Source organism: Ovis aries, chromosome 20 (genome assembly GCF_016772045.2).
Source record: "Ovis aries strain OAR_USU_Benz2616 breed Rambouillet chromosome 20, ARS-UI_Ramb_v3.0, whole genome shotgun sequence".
NCBI classification, from domain to species: Eukaryota; Metazoa; Chordata; class Mammalia; order Artiodactyla; family Bovidae; genus Ovis; species Ovis aries.
The window spans coordinates 30,019,452-30,037,174 of record NC_056073.1 but is presented as its reverse complement, the minus strand read 5'-3'; the positions used below and the strand labels follow the sequence as shown (position 1 = coordinate 30,037,174).

At 40.4% G+C, this 17,723-nt stretch overlaps 5 non-coding genes across 5 annotated transcripts; 3 read left to right on the top strand and 2 right to left on the bottom strand.

Annotated features, from left to right (window-relative positions):
* The first annotated feature begins 845 nt into the window (after positions 1 to 845).
* TRNAT-AGU (transfer RNA threonine (anticodon AGU)) lies at positions 846 to 919 on the top strand. Its single transcript has one exon. It is a non-coding gene; the product is annotated as a tRNA-Thr (tRNA).
* A 2,578-nt stretch (positions 920 to 3,497) lies between these two features.
* Positions 3,498 to 3,570, top strand: TRNAV-AAC (transfer RNA valine (anticodon AAC)). Its single transcript has one exon. It is a non-coding gene; the product is annotated as a tRNA-Val (tRNA).
* An 868-nt stretch (positions 3,571 to 4,438) lies between these two features.
* TRNAM-CAU (transfer RNA methionine (anticodon CAU)) lies at positions 4,439 to 4,510 on the top strand. The gene has a single exon. It is a non-coding gene; the product is annotated as a tRNA-Met (tRNA).
* A 6,461-nt stretch (positions 4,511 to 10,971) lies between these two features.
* Positions 10,972 to 11,043, bottom strand: TRNAQ-CUG (transfer RNA glutamine (anticodon CUG)). Its single transcript has one exon. It is a non-coding gene; the product is annotated as a tRNA-Gln (tRNA).
* A 3,780-nt stretch (positions 11,044 to 14,823) lies between these two features.
* On the bottom strand, positions 14,824 to 14,895 carry TRNAQ-UUG (transfer RNA glutamine (anticodon UUG)). The gene has a single exon. It is a non-coding gene; the product is annotated as a tRNA-Gln (tRNA).
* Positions 14,896 to 17,723: the final 2,828 nt, after the last annotated feature.

Genomic DNA, 17,723 nt, shown 5'->3' with positions numbered 1-17,723 from the left:
CAATCTTTGCACTCAAAAGTATCCCCCAGAAGACTTACTACAAATGCAGATTCCAGAACCCCTCTTGCAATGATCCTTTAATAAACAGGGTAGATTCCAATAATCTTAATTTTACCAAGGACTCCCAGGTAATCCTAACATCAACCATCTTAAATGGCAACAGTCATGTAGGAGTGCTGAAAATTGTCATGGGGGAATTTAAGAATCCATGAAAGAAGCTCCCAAATAGGAAATTTGTTTATCTGGAGGAGACAGAGCTGAAATGAAATCCCGAAGCACAAGTTGGAATAGAATGAATTAATATCGAACACCTAATGTGTGAATGTCTCTCAGGTAACCAAGAGAAACCCCACAATGAAAGGGTTGTGTCAGTTGTACCAGATAAGCAAAGGGGGTCCAAGGACAACTGTTCAAGTTTCTGGGGCAGTCCAATTTTTACTTGTGGCTCAGCTGGTAAAGAATCCGTCTGTAATGTGGGAGACATTGGTTCGATATCTGGGTTGGAAAGATCCCCTGGAGAAGGAACGGCTATCCACTCCAGGATTTTGGCCTGGAGAATTCCAGTCAGTGAGGTCGCAAAGGCTGAGAGACTTAAACTTTCTTTTCAATCTTTACTTGGACTGTTCGAACTGCCTCGGTCCACAACCAGATCTTTCTTTTTGATAAATTCGTGGAAAAGAAATGCCCCCCTCAAGTCCTTTGGCTGTTCAATTCTGATTTTGAATCTCTGGTCAGATCAAGTTTCCATTCCTAGAAGAGATTCCTGTCCAAATGTACTTCGTAGTTAAATCTCGACCAAACCACTCAAATGAAAAACAACACGTTGTGACAGTCTCCAGCACCGGGGCTTCGTGGCTTAGTTGGTTAAAGCGCCTGTCTAGTAAACAGGAGATCCTGGGTTCGAATCCCAGCGAGGCCTTTCTCTTCTTGGCTTCATAAGGTAAAACCCTTAAAAGCAAATTCCATGGCCTCAGACCTTCAGCCTTCAAAGGCTGCTGGGGACGATATTTTAAAGACAAGCAAAGAAGCAGGAGTTCGAAAATTAATGGGTTGTTTTCTGGTTGAGTATTAAGGTAACATTTTGAGTAACAGTCGTTTTTCAGATGTGTCATCTGCAAATCTTTTTCTTTGTCTTGTCTTCATTTTTGTTAAAATGTCTTTCACAGAGCAAGTTTTAAAATTTTAATGAAATTCACCTTTAATTCTTTCAGTAGATTAGCAGTTTTCCTAGCACCATTAGTTGAAAAGACTGTAATTTCTCCATTGAATGGTCTTGCACTCTTGTCAAAAGCCAACTGATCATATATGCAAGAATTTACTTGTGGGGTCTCTATTCTATTTCATTGGTCTATATTTCTGGGTATATGTCAGGACCACATGGATTTGGTAAGCTGTGAGATTAAGAAGTGAGAGGGCTCCAAATTTATTCTCCTTTTTCAAGATCTTTTTGGCTATTTGGGGGTTGCACAAGAGTCAATGTTAATTTTAGGATGGATTTTTTTTAAATCTCAAAAAAAATGGGGTTTTGATAGGGATTGTATTGAAACTGCAGATCACTTTGGGCTTTATTGACATTATAACCATATTAGTCTTACAGTTCATGAATACAGATATCTTTTCATTCACTGATACCTTCTTTAATACCTTTTTTTTCCTCTTTCTAAAGTTTTCTGGTTTTCAGTGTAAACCGCTTCCTCCACCTTAAGTTCATTCCTAAACGTTTCATTCTTGTTTATGTAATTGTAAAAAGAACTATTTCGTAATTTGTTTTGGATTGTTCATTGTAAGTGAATAAACATGCAACTGATTTTTGTATGTTGAATTTTGTATCTTTCAATTTTGCTGAATTCTTTTATTAGCTCTAGTGTGTGTGTGTGTGTGTGTGTGTGTGTGTGTGTGTGTAATCCTCAGCACTTTCTATGTATGACATTATATCTTTCTCTTGACTACTTATCCTGGCTAGAACTGATATTACTATGCTGAGTAGATGTAGTAAAAGTGAACATCTATGTCTTGTTTCAGGTATTAGAGAAAAAGCTTACACTTTTTCACCATTGAAGATGCTGTGACTTTTTGATAAATGACTTTTATCATGAAGATAAAATAGTTTCCTGCCATTCCTAGTTTATTGATTTTTTTTACCATGAAAGAATATTGTCAAGTGCTTTTTCTGCATCAATTGAGATGATCCTGTTCTTTTTTTCTTCATTCTGTTAATATGTTAAACCTCACTTACATTCCAGGAATGTATCTTATTTGGTTATGGTGTATAATATGTTGTTGTATTCAGTTTGCTAACATTTTGTTGAGGATTTTTGCATCTATGTTCATCAGGGATATTAATCTGCAGTTTTCTTTTCTTCTAATGGCTTTGATATTAAGGGAATGCAGTCTTCATAGAATGAGTTATGTTCCCTTTTTTCAATTTTTTGGAAGAGTTTGAGAGGAATTGTGTTAATTCTTCTTTAAATGTTTGGTAGAATCCACCAGTGAAAATATCTAGGTTGGACTTTTCTTTGTTGTAATTTTTTTTGATTACTGCTTCAATATACTTAACAATCATAGGTCTGTCAAAATATCTGTTTCTTCATGTTTCGGTTTTGGTAAATCGTGTGTTTCTGGGAATTTGTCCATTTCATTTAGGTTATCCAATATGCAGTCATACAATTTTTCATAGTGTTGGCTTGTAATATTTTTATTTGTGCAAAATCTGTAGTAATATCCCCACTTACATTTATAATTTCAGTAATTTAAATATCTTCTTTATGTTTTTCTTTGTAAATCTAGCTAAACATTTGTCAATTTTATTGAACTTTTCAAAGAGCCAAATTTTGGTTTCATTGATAATTTTTCTATTGTTTCCTGCCTGCCCTTTCTGATTGCCAGTCTTACCTGAGTGCCTACCCTATGGATTTACAACTTGCTTAGCCAGTCCCCACAACTGGCACTCCCCAGTTTCTTCAATAAATAACCCCACTTCCCAACATGAAAATGTTTTCTTGATGATTCTACACAAATTTACCCTCTGGGTAACCAGCGGGCGTATCAACAATATTCCCAGAACTTTCTAGTAACTACCCACTCTGCCTACTCCCAGGGAACCACTATTCTGACTCCTAACAAAGCAAAAGCGTCTTGCCTACAATGTAATGTAAACAATTGGCGTCATAGAATACATTCTCTTTTGCGCCTTTCCTTTGGTTAGTAGGTCTGTGAAGTTCATTCTTATAGGTTATGGACTATTTTTTCTTGTTGCGTTATAGTTTTTCACGCTAACAGACCTAGGCAATTGCAGATGAGCACTTGGAAAGTTTCTATTCTCTTGACTAAAGATCGCTGTATATTTTGGTAAATAGGGGACGGGGGAGCCTGGTGGGCTGCCGTCTATGGGGTCGCACAGAGTCGGACACTTCTGAAACGATTTAGCAGCAGCAGCCCAGATTATAGACATGCTTTCATCTATCCTGGCCAAAAAAACCCCAACCCTCTGCAGTCTTGTTTCCGTAGTGTAGTGGTTATCACGTTCGCCTAACACGCGAAAGGTCCCCGGTTCGAAACCGGGCGGAAACATTAGCTTTTGCTTGAGGTTTCCAATTGACCACATGGTATCTTTGTTTATCTTTAAACACAGGACCCTTCTTCCGTAGCACGAACAAGAGCAAAGTACCAAGCCACAAATTCGCACCGACAACTGAGAACCGCCAGGGGAGTGTTTTCATTCAGATTCTCTCTTGAGGTTTACAGAGAAGTTGTTCCTTAACCAATACTCTACCTGTTCTGGGACCGGGAAAACAAGTATTTAATGAAGATACAGAAACTCCTGAAGGGACAGAAGGAAGACGGTGAAAAGAGCAAGAGGAAACTTGCGGAAGTTATTTGGCAGACAGAGCACAGGATGAAAGGCGTCAGAGGTTTTTGGTCTGGGAGATCCAGCATTCGCTAAGGACGAGAGAAAACTGTCTGTAGACATGGCCTCAAAGGGATACGAAACCCCTTTTCATGAAGCCAAGGGCAGAGGCCTGAGAGGGTAAACCAGATGCCCGGGAAGCTGAAAATGGCACTTAGTTAGTCAATATATGGAAATGCCGCTTCTAGTTTCCTCAGGGAACTTTCTTGAGGACGGGAAACAGAGCGAGCTAGTTAATATCCTTTCTCCTCAAGTCTGAATTCATGCCTTCCTCGGTTATCCGTAAGAAAGGATTTGGGGGCTTTGCTCATCTTGTTTCGAAGTTCCTCCACTGAGCTCAGAGCAGCTCCTGAAGGAAAGATGTCGGATTTTTGGCAGATTTGGAAAGCACAACATGGAGGGGAGTACTGAGGTCATTTAATTCTTGGGGAAATTGATCTCAGGCTAAGGAAAGGGAGAGAAAATATGTATTCTGACAAAGTGGCTGATCTTTAATATGGTAAGGAAGAGGAGAAGCAGTATCTTACCCGAAGCAGAGTGGCGCAGCGGAAGCGTGCTGGGCCCATAACCCAGAGGTCGATGGATCGAAACCATCCTCTGCTAAGTATTTTTGTGACATCTCCAATACAAGGCCTCAGAGAGTGTATTTGATTTCCTGAAGTTCATTTAGGGCTTAGCGTTTTCCTTTTTTCTCCACAAATGACTGCACAATTTCTTTCTCGTTCGAAAGATAAGAGACAAGTCTTATCTTTAGAGTAGAGGAAGAATTGACAAATTTCATGTTTATTTCCAACAAATTAACCTTTTGTGTTCCAGAGACTATACACTGAGGTAGGATATAATTTTTTATTTTCTTGCACATTTCCTTACACTCAAAGAAAAAACATTGTTATTTTGCCTGAGATATTGGTTGCTAGAAACCTATATTGCCTTTTTACTTGAGTTGGGGGGGGGGGTTCAGGTTCCTTTCACTCTTGTTCATTCTTTGGCATGATTTATAACGTTCGAGTTAATAGAAACATACTGTGAACTCTTCTCTGAAGCAATTTATGTTACAATAATTGAGAAGACACCTTTCATACACTATCCCTGTTCATACTTACATAAAATGGTTTCATGCTAATGTTATGAGAAAAAGAAGCAAAAACCTTGCATGTGAAATGATAGAAAACAGTAGACTACATTTAAAATTTTTTTGTGCATCAGAATTCCATGGAGAAACTAGAAGAAAAATAGTTTTACTGATATATTTGCAAAAGAAATTGAGAGAAAATGTCTAATTTAAATAATTTAAAATGAGTGACTATATATGACAAGAAAATATAAATTCTTCTAAGCAGTGAGAATTCACAGAGAAAAATATCAAACGAAAAATGTGTTGGATCTGTTTCATTCCTTTACTTCTCTGATGAATATGTTCTTATTTGGCAAAACCAACCATTTTCAATTTATTTTGCTTCCATATTCCCCTAAAAGCATTTTTAACTGAAAATGTCCAGGCACAGGAGATTTGTTGAATAAACTGAGACATATAGACTCAGAGGAGAAGTACCATGCAACTGGAAAAAAGATATGGAGTGATTTACAGGAGATATTGTTACTTATGTGAGGGGATGTACAAAGATTATAATATGCTATCTTTTTTCAAGAAGGAAAGGGAGTCAGGAAAACATATGCATTTTCCCTTTTGAACAGAAAACAGCAAAGATAGACTAGTGAAACTGGCAATCTAAAAGTGTAGTAATAGTGCTGGGGTACATGAAGTATTGGGTTGTCAAAAAACTTCATTAAGACCTGATGGAAAAACCAGAACGAAAATTTTGGCCAACCCAAAACAGGGCTCGTGGGAGAAATAGGAAAGGAACAGGAAATAGTGGAAGAGAAAAAAAAATAGGAGAGTCACAGACTGTCCCTGAAGTGTGGATCATAGAAATCAAAAGATGTTCCTCAGAGATTGAACCCTTGGCTTTATTTGTGTAAACTATGCTTTCAGTTCAGTCACTCAGTCGTGCCCAACTATTTGCGACCCCATGAACTGCAGCACTCCAGGCCTCCCTGTCCATTACCAGCTCCTGGAGTTCACTCAAACTCATGTCCATTGAGTCGGTGATGCCATCCAATCATCTCATCCTCTGTTGTCTCCTTCTCCTCCTGCCTTCAATCTTTCCAGCATCAGGGTCTTTTCCAATGAGTCAGTTCTTCAGGTGGCCAAAGTATTGGAGTTTCAGCTTCAGCATCAGTCCTTCCAATGAATATTCAAGACTGATTTCCTTTAGGATGGACTAGTTGGATCTCCTTGCTGTTCAAGGGACTCTCAAGAGTCTTCTCCAACACCACACTTCAAAAGCATCCGTTCTTTGGTGCTCAGCTTTCTTTATAGTCCAACTCTCATATCTATGCATGACTACTGGAAAAACCAAAGCTTTGACTAGATGGACCTTTGTCGGCAAAGTAATGTCTCTGCTTTTTAATATGCTGTCTAGGTTGGTCATAGCTTTTCTTCCAAGGAGTAGGAGTCTTTTAATTTCATGGCTGCAGTCACCATCTACAGTGATTTTGGAGCCCCAAAAATAAAGTTTGTCAGTGTTTCCACTGTTTCCCCATCTAGTCTCCATGAAGTGATGGGACAGGATGCCATCCATGATCTTAGTTTTTTGAATGTTGTTTAAAGTCAACTTTTTCACTCTCTTGTTTTACTTTCATCAAGATGCTTTTTGTTCTTTTTTGCTTTCTTCCATAAGGGTGGTGTCATCTGCATATCTGAGGTGATTGATATTTCTCTCAGCAATCTTGATTCCAGCATGTGCTTCATCCACTCCAGCATTTCACATGATGTACTCTGCATATAAGTTAAATAAGTAGGGTGACAATATACAGCATTGACAAACTCCTTTCCCTATTTGGAACCAGTCTGTTGTTCCATGTCCAGTTCTAACTGTTGCTTCTTGACTTGCATATAGATTTCTCAGAGTGCAGGTCAGGTGGTCTGGGATTCCCATCTCTTGAATTTTCCACAGTTTGTTGTGATCCACACAGTCGAAGGCTTTGGCACAGTCAGTAAAGCAGAAGTAAATGCTTTTCTGGAATTCTCTTGCTCTTTCAATGATCCAACAGATGTTGGCAATTTGATCTCTGGTTCCTCTGCCTTTTCTAAATCCATCTTGAACATCTGGAAATTCACCGTTCATGTACTGTTGAAGCCTGGCTTGGAGAATTTTGAGCATTTCTTTACCAGCGTGTGAGATGAGTGCAATTGTGCAATAGTTTGAGCACTCTTGGTGTTGCCCTTCTTTGGGATTGGAATGAAGACTGACCTTTTCCAGTCCTGTGGCCACTGCTGAGTTTTGCAGATTTGCTGGCATATCGAGTGCAGCACTTTCACAGCATCCTCTTTTAGGATTTGAAATAGCTCAATTGAAATTCCATCACCTCCATTAGCTGTGTTTGTAACGATGCTTCCTAAGGCCCACTCGACTTCACATTCCAGGAGGTCTGCCTCTAGGTGAGTGATCACACTATCATATTTATCTGGGTTGTGAAGATCTTTTTTGTATAGTTCTGTGTATTCTTGCCACCTCTTCTCAATATCTTCTGCTTCTGTTATGTCCTTACCATTTCTGTCCTTTATTGTGCTCATCTTTGCATGGAAAGTTCTCTTGGTATCTCTAATTTTCTTGAAGAGATCTCTAGTCTTTCCCATTCTAATGTTTTCCTCTATTTCTTTGCATTGATCACTGAAGGCTTTCTTATCTCTCCTTGGTATTCTTTGGAGCTCTGCATTCAAATGGGTATATTTTTCCTTTTCTCCTTTGCCTTTCACTTCTCTTCCTTTCACAGCTGTTTGTAAGGCCTCCTCAGACAACCATTTGCATTTTTGCATTTCTTTTTCTTGGGGATGGTCTCCAATCACTGTCTCCTGTACAATGTCATGAACCTCCGTCCATAGTTCTTCAGGCACTCTATCAGATCTAATCCCTTGAATTTATTTGTCACTTCCACTGTATAATCATAAGGGATTTGATTTAGGTCATATCTGAATGGTCTAGTGGTTATCCCTACTTTCTTCAATTTAAATATGAATATGGCAATAAGGAGTTCATGATCTGAGCCACAGTCAGCTCCCAATCTTGTTTGTGCTGACTGTATAGAGTTTCTCAATCTTTGGCTGCAAAAAAGATAATCAATCTGATTTTGGTATTGACCATCTGGTTATGTCCATGTGTAGTCATCTCTTGTGTTGTTGGAAAATGGTGTTTGCTATGACCAGTGCATTCTCTTGGTAAAACTATGTTAGCCTTTGCCCTGCTTCATTTTGTACTCCAAGGTCAAATTTACCTCTTACTCCAAGTATCTCTTGAGTTCCTACTTTTGCATTCCAGTCCACTATGATGAAAAGGACATCTTTTTTTTTGGGTGTTAGTTCTAGAAGGTCTTGTAGGTCGTCATAGAACTGTTCAACTTCAGCTTCTTCAGCATTACTGGTCGGGGCATAGAATTGTATTACTGTGATATTTAATGGTTTGCCTTGGAAATGAACAGAGATCATTCTGTCGTTTTTGAGACTGCATCCAAGTACTGCATTTTAGACTCTTTCATTGACTATGATGGCTACTCCGTTTCTTCCAAGGGATTCTTGCCCACAGGAGTAGATAATCTTAATGGTCATCCAAGTTAAATTCACCCATTCCAGTCCACTTTAGTTCACTGATTCCTAAAATGTCGATGTTAACTCTTGCCTTCTCCTGTTTGACCACTTCCAATTTGCCTTGATTCATGGACCTAGCATTCCAGGTTCCTATGCAATATTGCTCTTTGCAGCATTAGACTTTACTCCCATCACCAGTCACATCCGCAACTGGGTTTTGTTTTTGCTTTGGCTCTGTCTCTTCATTCTTTATGTAGTTAGTTCTCCACTGATCTCCAGTAGCATATTGGGCACCTACCAACCTAGGGAGTTCATCTTTCAGTGTCCCATATTTTTGCCTTTTCATACTATTCATGGCGTTCTCAAGGCAAGAATACTGAAGTGGTTTGCCATTGCCTTCTCCAGTGGGCCACGTTTTGTCAGAACTCTCACTGTGACCTGTCCATCTTTGGTGGCCCTACACAGCCAGCATGGCTCATAGTTTCACTGAAAGAGAGAAAATATGCTTTATCACATCTTAGATATCTCAAACAAATGCTGAAACTTTTTGACTTATAATTTTTATTTTCTGGATCTCTTCAAAGCCTGCAGGGTTCACCATGGAAAAGACAGTGTTTAATGGCACCAGCACCTTTACTATAAGTGAGATAACTAAATAGAGATCCAAAGGACTGAAACCTAACTCTTGAGATTTCTGTACTCCAGAATATCTGGTTTATATGTATGCTTATTCAATGTGTTCTCAACTTTCACCAGAAGCTTGAAATTACAAAATGATACATTATTTGAATCTTCAACCTCCCCTTCTTTATCTTCTTATTCCCCTTCATCTGAAAATGTCAAATGCCCTAGGAGAAGAATGCTTTATGGGCAGTAAAATGTATTAAAATAAAATCTAATCAGAAGATTAGATTGTCATAAGTATTGTCATAAGTATACATTAAGAGAAATAAATTTATAAAATAGATAAATAATATAGACATTAATAAGTAACAAAATTGTTATTTCAAATCAGTAGGTAGGCAAAGATAATTTTAAAATAAACTGTGATGACATAACTAACTTTGCCTATGGCAGAAAACAGAGATGAATATTTACCTTCAACAAGTCATAAATCACATTTTAGATTGATTAGTGATTTAAATACAAAATATAAAATAATAAAGCATGTAGTTGCAATTAATAAGAAACTCAGAAGAAAAAAATATTTACTTGGAAACTGTAGCATAAGAAATGTTTGAACAACTAAGGCTTAGTAAAAATATGCTTTGGTGAAATCCTGCAAAAAAAGAAAGTGATCTTAAATGGCAAATTCACATAAGAAAGAAATCGACTTGAAAATGAGAAATAAATGGGTCTAAGAATTAGAGAATGGTGAGGATGCCGCTTTGGTTTATCATTTCATTGTTTTAACTGAGGACATTATCCTTAAGCTTTCTTCATTTCTTAGAGTCTTTATGAATTGTCATACTATTTTGATACTCTCAATTGCCTTCCAGTGGTCTTCTAAATTGTTTCTTCATAAGTTTAAATCGTCCTAAAGAATATAATTGCCAACACTTTCACAATGTAATTGCTAAAATTTGAACATTAAAATAGTCCAGTCCATCACTGAATTTTATCCATTGGTACCCAAGAGCAATTTGATATATGCTGCTGCTGCTGTTGCTAAGTCGCTTCAGTCGTGTCAGACTCTGTGCGAGCCCATGGACTGCAGCCCACCAGGCTCCCCCGTCCCTGGATTCTCCAGGCAAGAGCACTGGAGTGAGTTGCCATTTCCTTTTCCAATCCATGAAAGTGAAAAGTGAAAGTGAAGTCGCTCAGTAAGTGTCCGATTCTTCCTGATCCCATGAACTGCAGCCTACCAGGCTCCTCCGTCCATGGGATTTTCCAGGCAAGAGTACTGGAGCGGGTTGCCACTGCCTTCTCCGTGATATAAGCTAGCATCCTGTAAAAATAAACAAGTCAAACAGTGTCCATGAATTCTTTTTCTCTTTCAAAGGTATTTCTATTTTATAACTACCATGAAAATTTATCCCTCATATTGCATTTTTCTATGCTTAAACGCTGTTACTGATTATTGTATTACTCTGAAACAGAAAAATATACTAAAAGACGAATATAATTTTAACTATTTCTGGTGTGTGTTTTGTATTTCAAGGGTCTCCCCCCACTCCCAGTTTGAGTTGTTTTCAAGTTTAATAGTAGCAAGTGACCAATAAAATGTAAAGATGTAATTTTTGAGAAGCATTTAGTATACCAAAAGAAAATTTGTATTTGAACTCAATAAAGAGGGATAGCACTTGTGTCTGCGGGTGAAAGCTTCCAGGGGTTGAAATGAGAAGACTTCCATAGAAGTAAGTGTTATCAGAAATTTACAGAGAGAGTATGTGAAATCAGATAAAAATATACCTTCTACAGGTCCCACCGAGATTTGAACTCGGATCGCTGGATTCAGAGTCCAGAGTGCTAACCATTACACCATGGGGCCTGTCCTGTGTGACTACCTTCTAAATTCTTTGATGATATAATTCTTCCTCCCTAAGACCCTTGATGTGGTTTTCTAAAGTGTAGAAATACATTTTGCATTTCCTCCTCTAGGATTAAGTCATGAACTCTTACCTGTCACATGCCTGTAACTATCTTCTAAGCCAGACTCTACTGGAAAACATTGCCTCCCTAATGTTAGGAATCTTCCTCTCCACCCACGCATTCCCACGGAGTGCTCGGTTTTATGATAACCGTTTTGTACTGTTACTTCACCCAAGGGTCACAGTTGTCCTACGAGATGGGGATCATTATCGCTATTTTACAGACGAATAACCTGAAGCAGAGACCCGGTGTCTTTCACCCTTTTCTCTCAGATTCTACTGCTTCACGGAAAATCGTCTTTTTCTAGGGTGGTAAGCTGAAGCTCCAAGGCTTTGGCCACCTGATGCAAAGAACTGACTCATTGGAAAAGACCCTGATGCTGGAAAGATTGAAGGTAGAAGGAGAAGGGGACGACAGAGGATGAGATGGTTGGATTGCATCACGGACTCGATGGGCACGTGTTTGAGCAAGCTCAGAGAGTTGGTGATGGACAGGGAAGGCTGGCGTGCTGCAGTCCATGGAGTGGCAAAGAGTCGGACACGCCTTAGCAAGTGAACTGAACTGATCTACCTCTTTCGCTAACGCGTTATGGAAAGATTTACCAGAGTCGCAGATGAGATACTGACATTTAAGGAAAATGGAATTAAACATGCTTGGAAGATGCGAGTGGAGTAAGATCCCTGCAGCCCAGGGAGCACAATGCGGAGCCGGGGAGGTGAGAGGAAAAGGGAAGGAAAGGCCCTCGAGAATCTTCCTAGGACTGAGTCCAGACCCACGGTCCTACTTTCACCAACAGAAAATATGCAGAGACTCCCAAATGGACACAGAGAAGATTCCCCTGCTGCCGCAACTGTTTCCCGCACACACATCGGCGTCCACACTTGGTGAAAACCTGCAAGACAATCAGTTTTTGTGATGGGTCTTGGTGAATATTCTGAGTTGCACCCTAATCCAGTAACGACTCGGGCTGGTTTTTCGCGGGCAAAGATACCCAGCGCAAGTTTAGCAGTGAGTACCCAGCGATTTCTTTAGCGGTACTGGAGAGTCTAGCTTTGCTCCAAGCAGTTTCCTGGAATTCGACGCCCGTCGGATGAGACTGACCTAGCTGAAATACTTTCATGATTTGCAGATTGGGATTGCGTTCCAGGATTTCAGATTTTAAACTGGAGGCGGGTTTCGGGGTCCCTGCGCCTCTAGCGGATTTAGACCATGAAGCGCAACTCCCACTACCTGGGTGGGGGGAAAAAAATCGCCAAAAACAAAAGGCCAGGTTTCTTGCAGGATTCCTTTACAGAAGGATTTTTTTCAGGGTGGCTTTTACTGGACAAAATCTGTAAATTGGTTCTTTTCTGGAATGCTGGGTTGAGAGTTTTCCTCTAGAACAGGTGAAGAATGGCCAAGGGCTGTTCCTTGTTTGCATAGAGTGGGTAGAAGACCCTCAAGAGAGAGGGTAAAGATCCACCATTGGAGATCCTAAACTGTCAAAACCTGGTGGGTACAAGAAAAATGTCCTTACAAAGGAGACGCTTTTAAACCTGACTGGGGAGAACCCAGGTAAATTTCTCTTCCATCGGCATAACTTAGTCAGCAACGGATACACCAGCCGGATGACGTTTTCCATGCCTCAGAGAATAGTCCCAATGGCCTTGACTCTGTGTGGTTGCTGATATGTTAGCAAAAGTGCACTGCGTGAGGAAGAGGCCTTGACCTGTGCAGCAGCGGTGCCCCGTGTTGCAGAGAAAAGGCCTGTACTTCCCAGGGCCACATCCTACAGCTTTCCCAGACTCACCCTCAGGCGAACTGTGATGAGGACAGCAAGTGAAGCCCTTGGAGCAAGGAATGAATAAAGTGCAGTGTTCAGAGGCTAGAGTCTCCTTCCTGCACCCCCAGAAAGGGAAAAAGAAAGCCTTCAGATTAAATCCTTGCTTTCTGTGCAGCGTTCAGAAATGTTCAACTGGATGACAAATGTGTAATTAGCGCTTTTCAGAGGCTAATGGCAGGCACTGGCCTCTCCTTAGCCAACAGATAATCAAAAGTAGGCACATCCAGACTTTAGGATGACAGGGCAAGCAAGTAGTCAAAAGAGACTTTCTTTTCAAATTCGGATTCAAAATTCGGTGCTCCTATTACATATCCTTCCTCAACTCCAAATTGAGCTACTGCTGTGGCCTCATTAAGACATTCACCAGGGAAGTTTCTGCTCCAGTCCTGGGCAAAGTCTGGTTCTTAGAGTTTACTGTAGACTTGGGATCATTGAAGGAAAAGAGTGAGAATGAATTTGGGAAAAAGCAGAGCAGAATGTTTTGGAACCAAACATGGACACAAGCTACCCTGGGTTCTGGGATGATCAAATCAGATTAGGTGAAACTTTATGCACTTAGCAAGTTTCTCTTTTCTCTTTATTTAATTTTTTTGTTTGTTTCTTTTGGCCACATATCCTATGGGATCTCAGTTCCCCAACCAGGGATAGTCTGGAATTCTAACCACTAGGCCGCCAGGGAACTCTGCACTCAATATTTTTAAACTCCTAACAGGAGCCAGGAATTGTGGGATTGAGAAGTGAAAGGTGAACAAAGCCACAGGACTGGTCTCTCCCCTAGCATATCCTCGGTCTAGAAGCAGTTAAAACGTGAGGTGGTAGGAGAAGGGGACATTTGGGTGCTGAGGAAAGACAGATGGAGCACGCGAGCCTAGATAAGGGAGCCAATGAAGGCCTGGGTAAGAAGGGCTTAAAGGTCTAAGTTAATATTTGAGGAATGAACAGAGAATCAGAACTGGAGGCAAAATGGAGCGCAAAAACGTTTTGCTGGTAGTAAATACAGAAAGGAAAAGAAAATGGTAGAAATGATTGTATCATGGCTTGTGACTAGAAGATATTTTGGAGGGATGAGTGTGACAGGAACGGTGACAAACGAGGTTGGAGGTGTGGGCAGGTTAGGTTAGGTTTCAACAGTCATGAAAATGTGGGGAGCTGCCCTCAGCAAGGTGGAAAGAACTCGTCCTGTACTGGAATTCTCAAAGGTAATAGCAAGGGCTGCTCACTCATGGGTTGCTACCCACAGTTTGAAGAACAGTCCCACAGGATCAACTTTGTGCAGAGGTATTCCTAGCATAAATCTAAGTAAGAATTGAAGGGATTTGCAGTTATGATGGGAAGAGGTGGCCTGAAAGTGTTAAGGGCCCGGACTGCTAGTCCATCTATCGTGCTCTGCTCCGTGGGCTCAGATGCCTCCTCTGAGCGCCCTCTGTGAAGAGCCCAGCCGCAAGAGAGAACAGAACCGCCCCTAATCGCCTTCTAATCACAAATTTATCACGTCTCAGTTTAGACTCCCTTTTCCAGTTTTAAGGTGAAGTGGCCATTCTTTTAAAAACAAAGTTCTCTTGCCTGCTCACACAGATTTCTTTCTAGGAATAAAGCTGTCTCAGCGGAGAGACGGCGCCTCCGCATCCGGACCTGGGCAGACCTGGGCACGGGTTATAGGACCGGCGGCTTCTCCTGGTGGTACTGGATTCTGAACACAGCTTCGCTCAGCAGCCGGTGGGCTCCGACTTCCCATCAGAGAAGACTCTGTTACTATTGCTCGTTAATACTGACGCGTGGTGGGTTGGATTACAAGGGAAAAGGCTGGGTTAAGGGACGAGATTGCAGAAGTAAAAACGAACGCGGAAACAACCAGGAAGGTCCCACCGAGATTTGAACTCGGATCGCTGGATTCAAAGTCCAGAGTGCTAACCATTACACCATGGGGCCCATGAAAAAAGGTTCTGAAAAAGTATCTCTTGTGGCAAATATTCATCTTTGAGGCACTAGATGCCAATTACCAAAATTCAAACAACGTGACCCCCCCTACGCCCCCCCCCCCAAAACTGTACCTTCTGGAGCGGTAATTTTGAAAATGTGTGGGTGTTTTGGTTGTCCTAATGGCTTAGTGGCACAACTGGTTTTCAGGTTAGGGCCAGATGCTGGAAGTCCAGTAATGCTCAGGATATTCCTATACCAAGAATTATCCTTAGAACAGCATGACTTTTGTAAAACATTTTCATCTGGATTTTCAAGGATCTTTTCTAAGGGTGAAGTCACTGCTTCCACCTTTGTACCCTCTCATTTAATCATCTTCTCATATACAACTGGCAGTGCTGTGTGGGACCTTGTTAGGATTATGACTTTTATTCTGAGATAGGATGTCACAACTTCTGGTTAGGTGTCCTGGGGCACTCCTCTTTGGAATGTATGAGACGTCTGACCATTCTGAAGCCACCACACAGTTAGGGAGCCAGATTACATAAAAGTGCTCAGGCTGGGAATTCCCTGGTCATTCAGTGGGACTCTGCACTTCCATTGATGTGCAACCAGATTGGATCCCCGGTCAGGGAAGAAGATCCCACAGGTCGAGTGGCCAAAAAAAAAAAAAGTCCTCTGAATGTTAGTCCTAGCCCACAGCCAGTGTCGATTGCCAGACAAGCAAGTGAAGATGCTTTTAGATAATTCTAGCCCTCAGCAGTTGTCCTGTAAATCACAAGTCAATGATCTTCTGCCTAAAGCCCCAGACATTTTAGAGCTGATAGCCATTGCAGCTGTGCTCTGACCTAATTCCTGACCACAGACTCCATGAAGATTAATAAAATGCTTTGTGCCATCAAGTTTGGGCTCTTTAGCATGCAGAAACAGTAACCTGAACAGGTCTAGAAACAGGAATTTTCTCGACCTAATCTTTTAGTTTTGCCCAATGAGAGTGTTCCCAATATTTTGCCACCATAAGTAATGTGAACATCAGTGTCTTCCTATGGGCCAATTTGTTTGTCATATATTTTCAAAACTAATGTTTGTTCACAAAATTGGCAGGCTTGTGTGGGGTCTTGTGGGAGTGGGATGATTAAAGATAAGAAAACTCCCCTCTTTAGATAACCATCTAAGTGTTACATCCTTTCATTATATTAAGCTGTAAAAAGACATTGGTTGGCATGTCATTGACTCAGTGTACATTCTAGGCTCTGGGCTTGGTACTGGGGTATGGCTGAGAATAAGACTCCTTTGGTAGAACCCACGTCTTCAGGAATGGTTTTATAACAATTTTATTTATTTAATTTTTTTCTGGATGTATATCTTAACAGAGATGGAGTGATCTTCTCTTGCTTTGCAGGGCATTTTTTCCAGCAGCTATCTAGAAAACTTGCAGGTTGTTGAGGCTCTATGCAGAAATTAAGTTGAACAAAGAGAAAAAGATGAGAAGTCAAAACTTCTCATCCCATGGCTTCCTCTGCTCCAGCCACAACAGCCTTTGGCAGTTCCCAAAACACACTAAGCAGGGGCCTGTTTTGGGTACTTGTTCCTTTTGCCTGGAACAGATTCCCGCAAGTAGTGACTCATCACTTTATGCCAATGACTCCTCTGTGAGGCCTTATCCACATGCCTTCTTTAAAATCACCTTTCCCAAAGTCCTCTTTCTTTTCTTTATCTTTATCCACATCACCTCTAAGGAGCTGATATATTAAGAATTTTATTAATTTATTAATTATCTGGCTGTAAAAAGTGACCTAATGTGTTGTCAGATTCCCTTTCTCCTGTCCAATATGAAATCCTGTCCAATATGAAACTACTGTCTGTTGTCAGCTAATAAAAATGTGGCAGTGTCACTTGATTTGTAAGAGACAGGTCCATGAAGTCCAAAAATTAGACATTATTGCAGAGTCCTTAAATATAGATCAATGCAGTTTGCAATTCTGATTCCCTGGTTGCAAAGGTTGTATTTGACATCTCTTTTTAACTGGTTAAGAAAAGGACTACTAGTTCCCTAATGGATTAGTGGTACTTTTTCTGTCTCTATCATGCTCAGAAAAACAAAGAAACATCTATGACTGATAGATAATTTAACAAATAATGTGACAGTCTGCTTCATTTAAATGACCATACAATGTTAAACTGGCACCTAGAATCATGACTATTTCAGAATCTTATTTGATAAACTCTTCATGGTTCACACCTAGAGGTTTTATACTGAAGTCATATCGTTGTTTTGAGAAGTGTACTCATGATACAGAATGAAGCCCTTGGTGTAACATTCAGACTGCTTGCTCAACCCTTTGCACCGCTCCCTTTTGCCCACTCCTGTAGACGTTAGTCCCACCAACATTCCCAGTGCCTTGAATGTGACACCTACGTTCTTAGTTCATCTGCCCAGAATGCTGTTTTGTACACCACTCCCCTCTGCTGGTAACTATTACTTATTCTTTGCTCCTTGGGTTTTCCACATACATCTCTACTGAAGCATTCATTATCTTATTATTTCATTTGTTTGTTTACAGACAATGTGCACATATGACTAAAAATTCAAAGTGCAAAAAAAATCACAATCAAAAAAGATTTTCTATCCATCCCTGCTTCTAGGCTATCCAGCATTCTTTCTACAAAAATGACCAATATTAGCAATTTGTGTAGTAGTCTCCTGGAGATATTTTAGATTCATACAAACCTATGTATACAAAAATCTACTGCACATTATTCTGTATCTTGCTTTTGGCACTTGACAGTAAATCATGGAAATCATCACCTATCAATACTTGAGGAAACCATATAGTGGT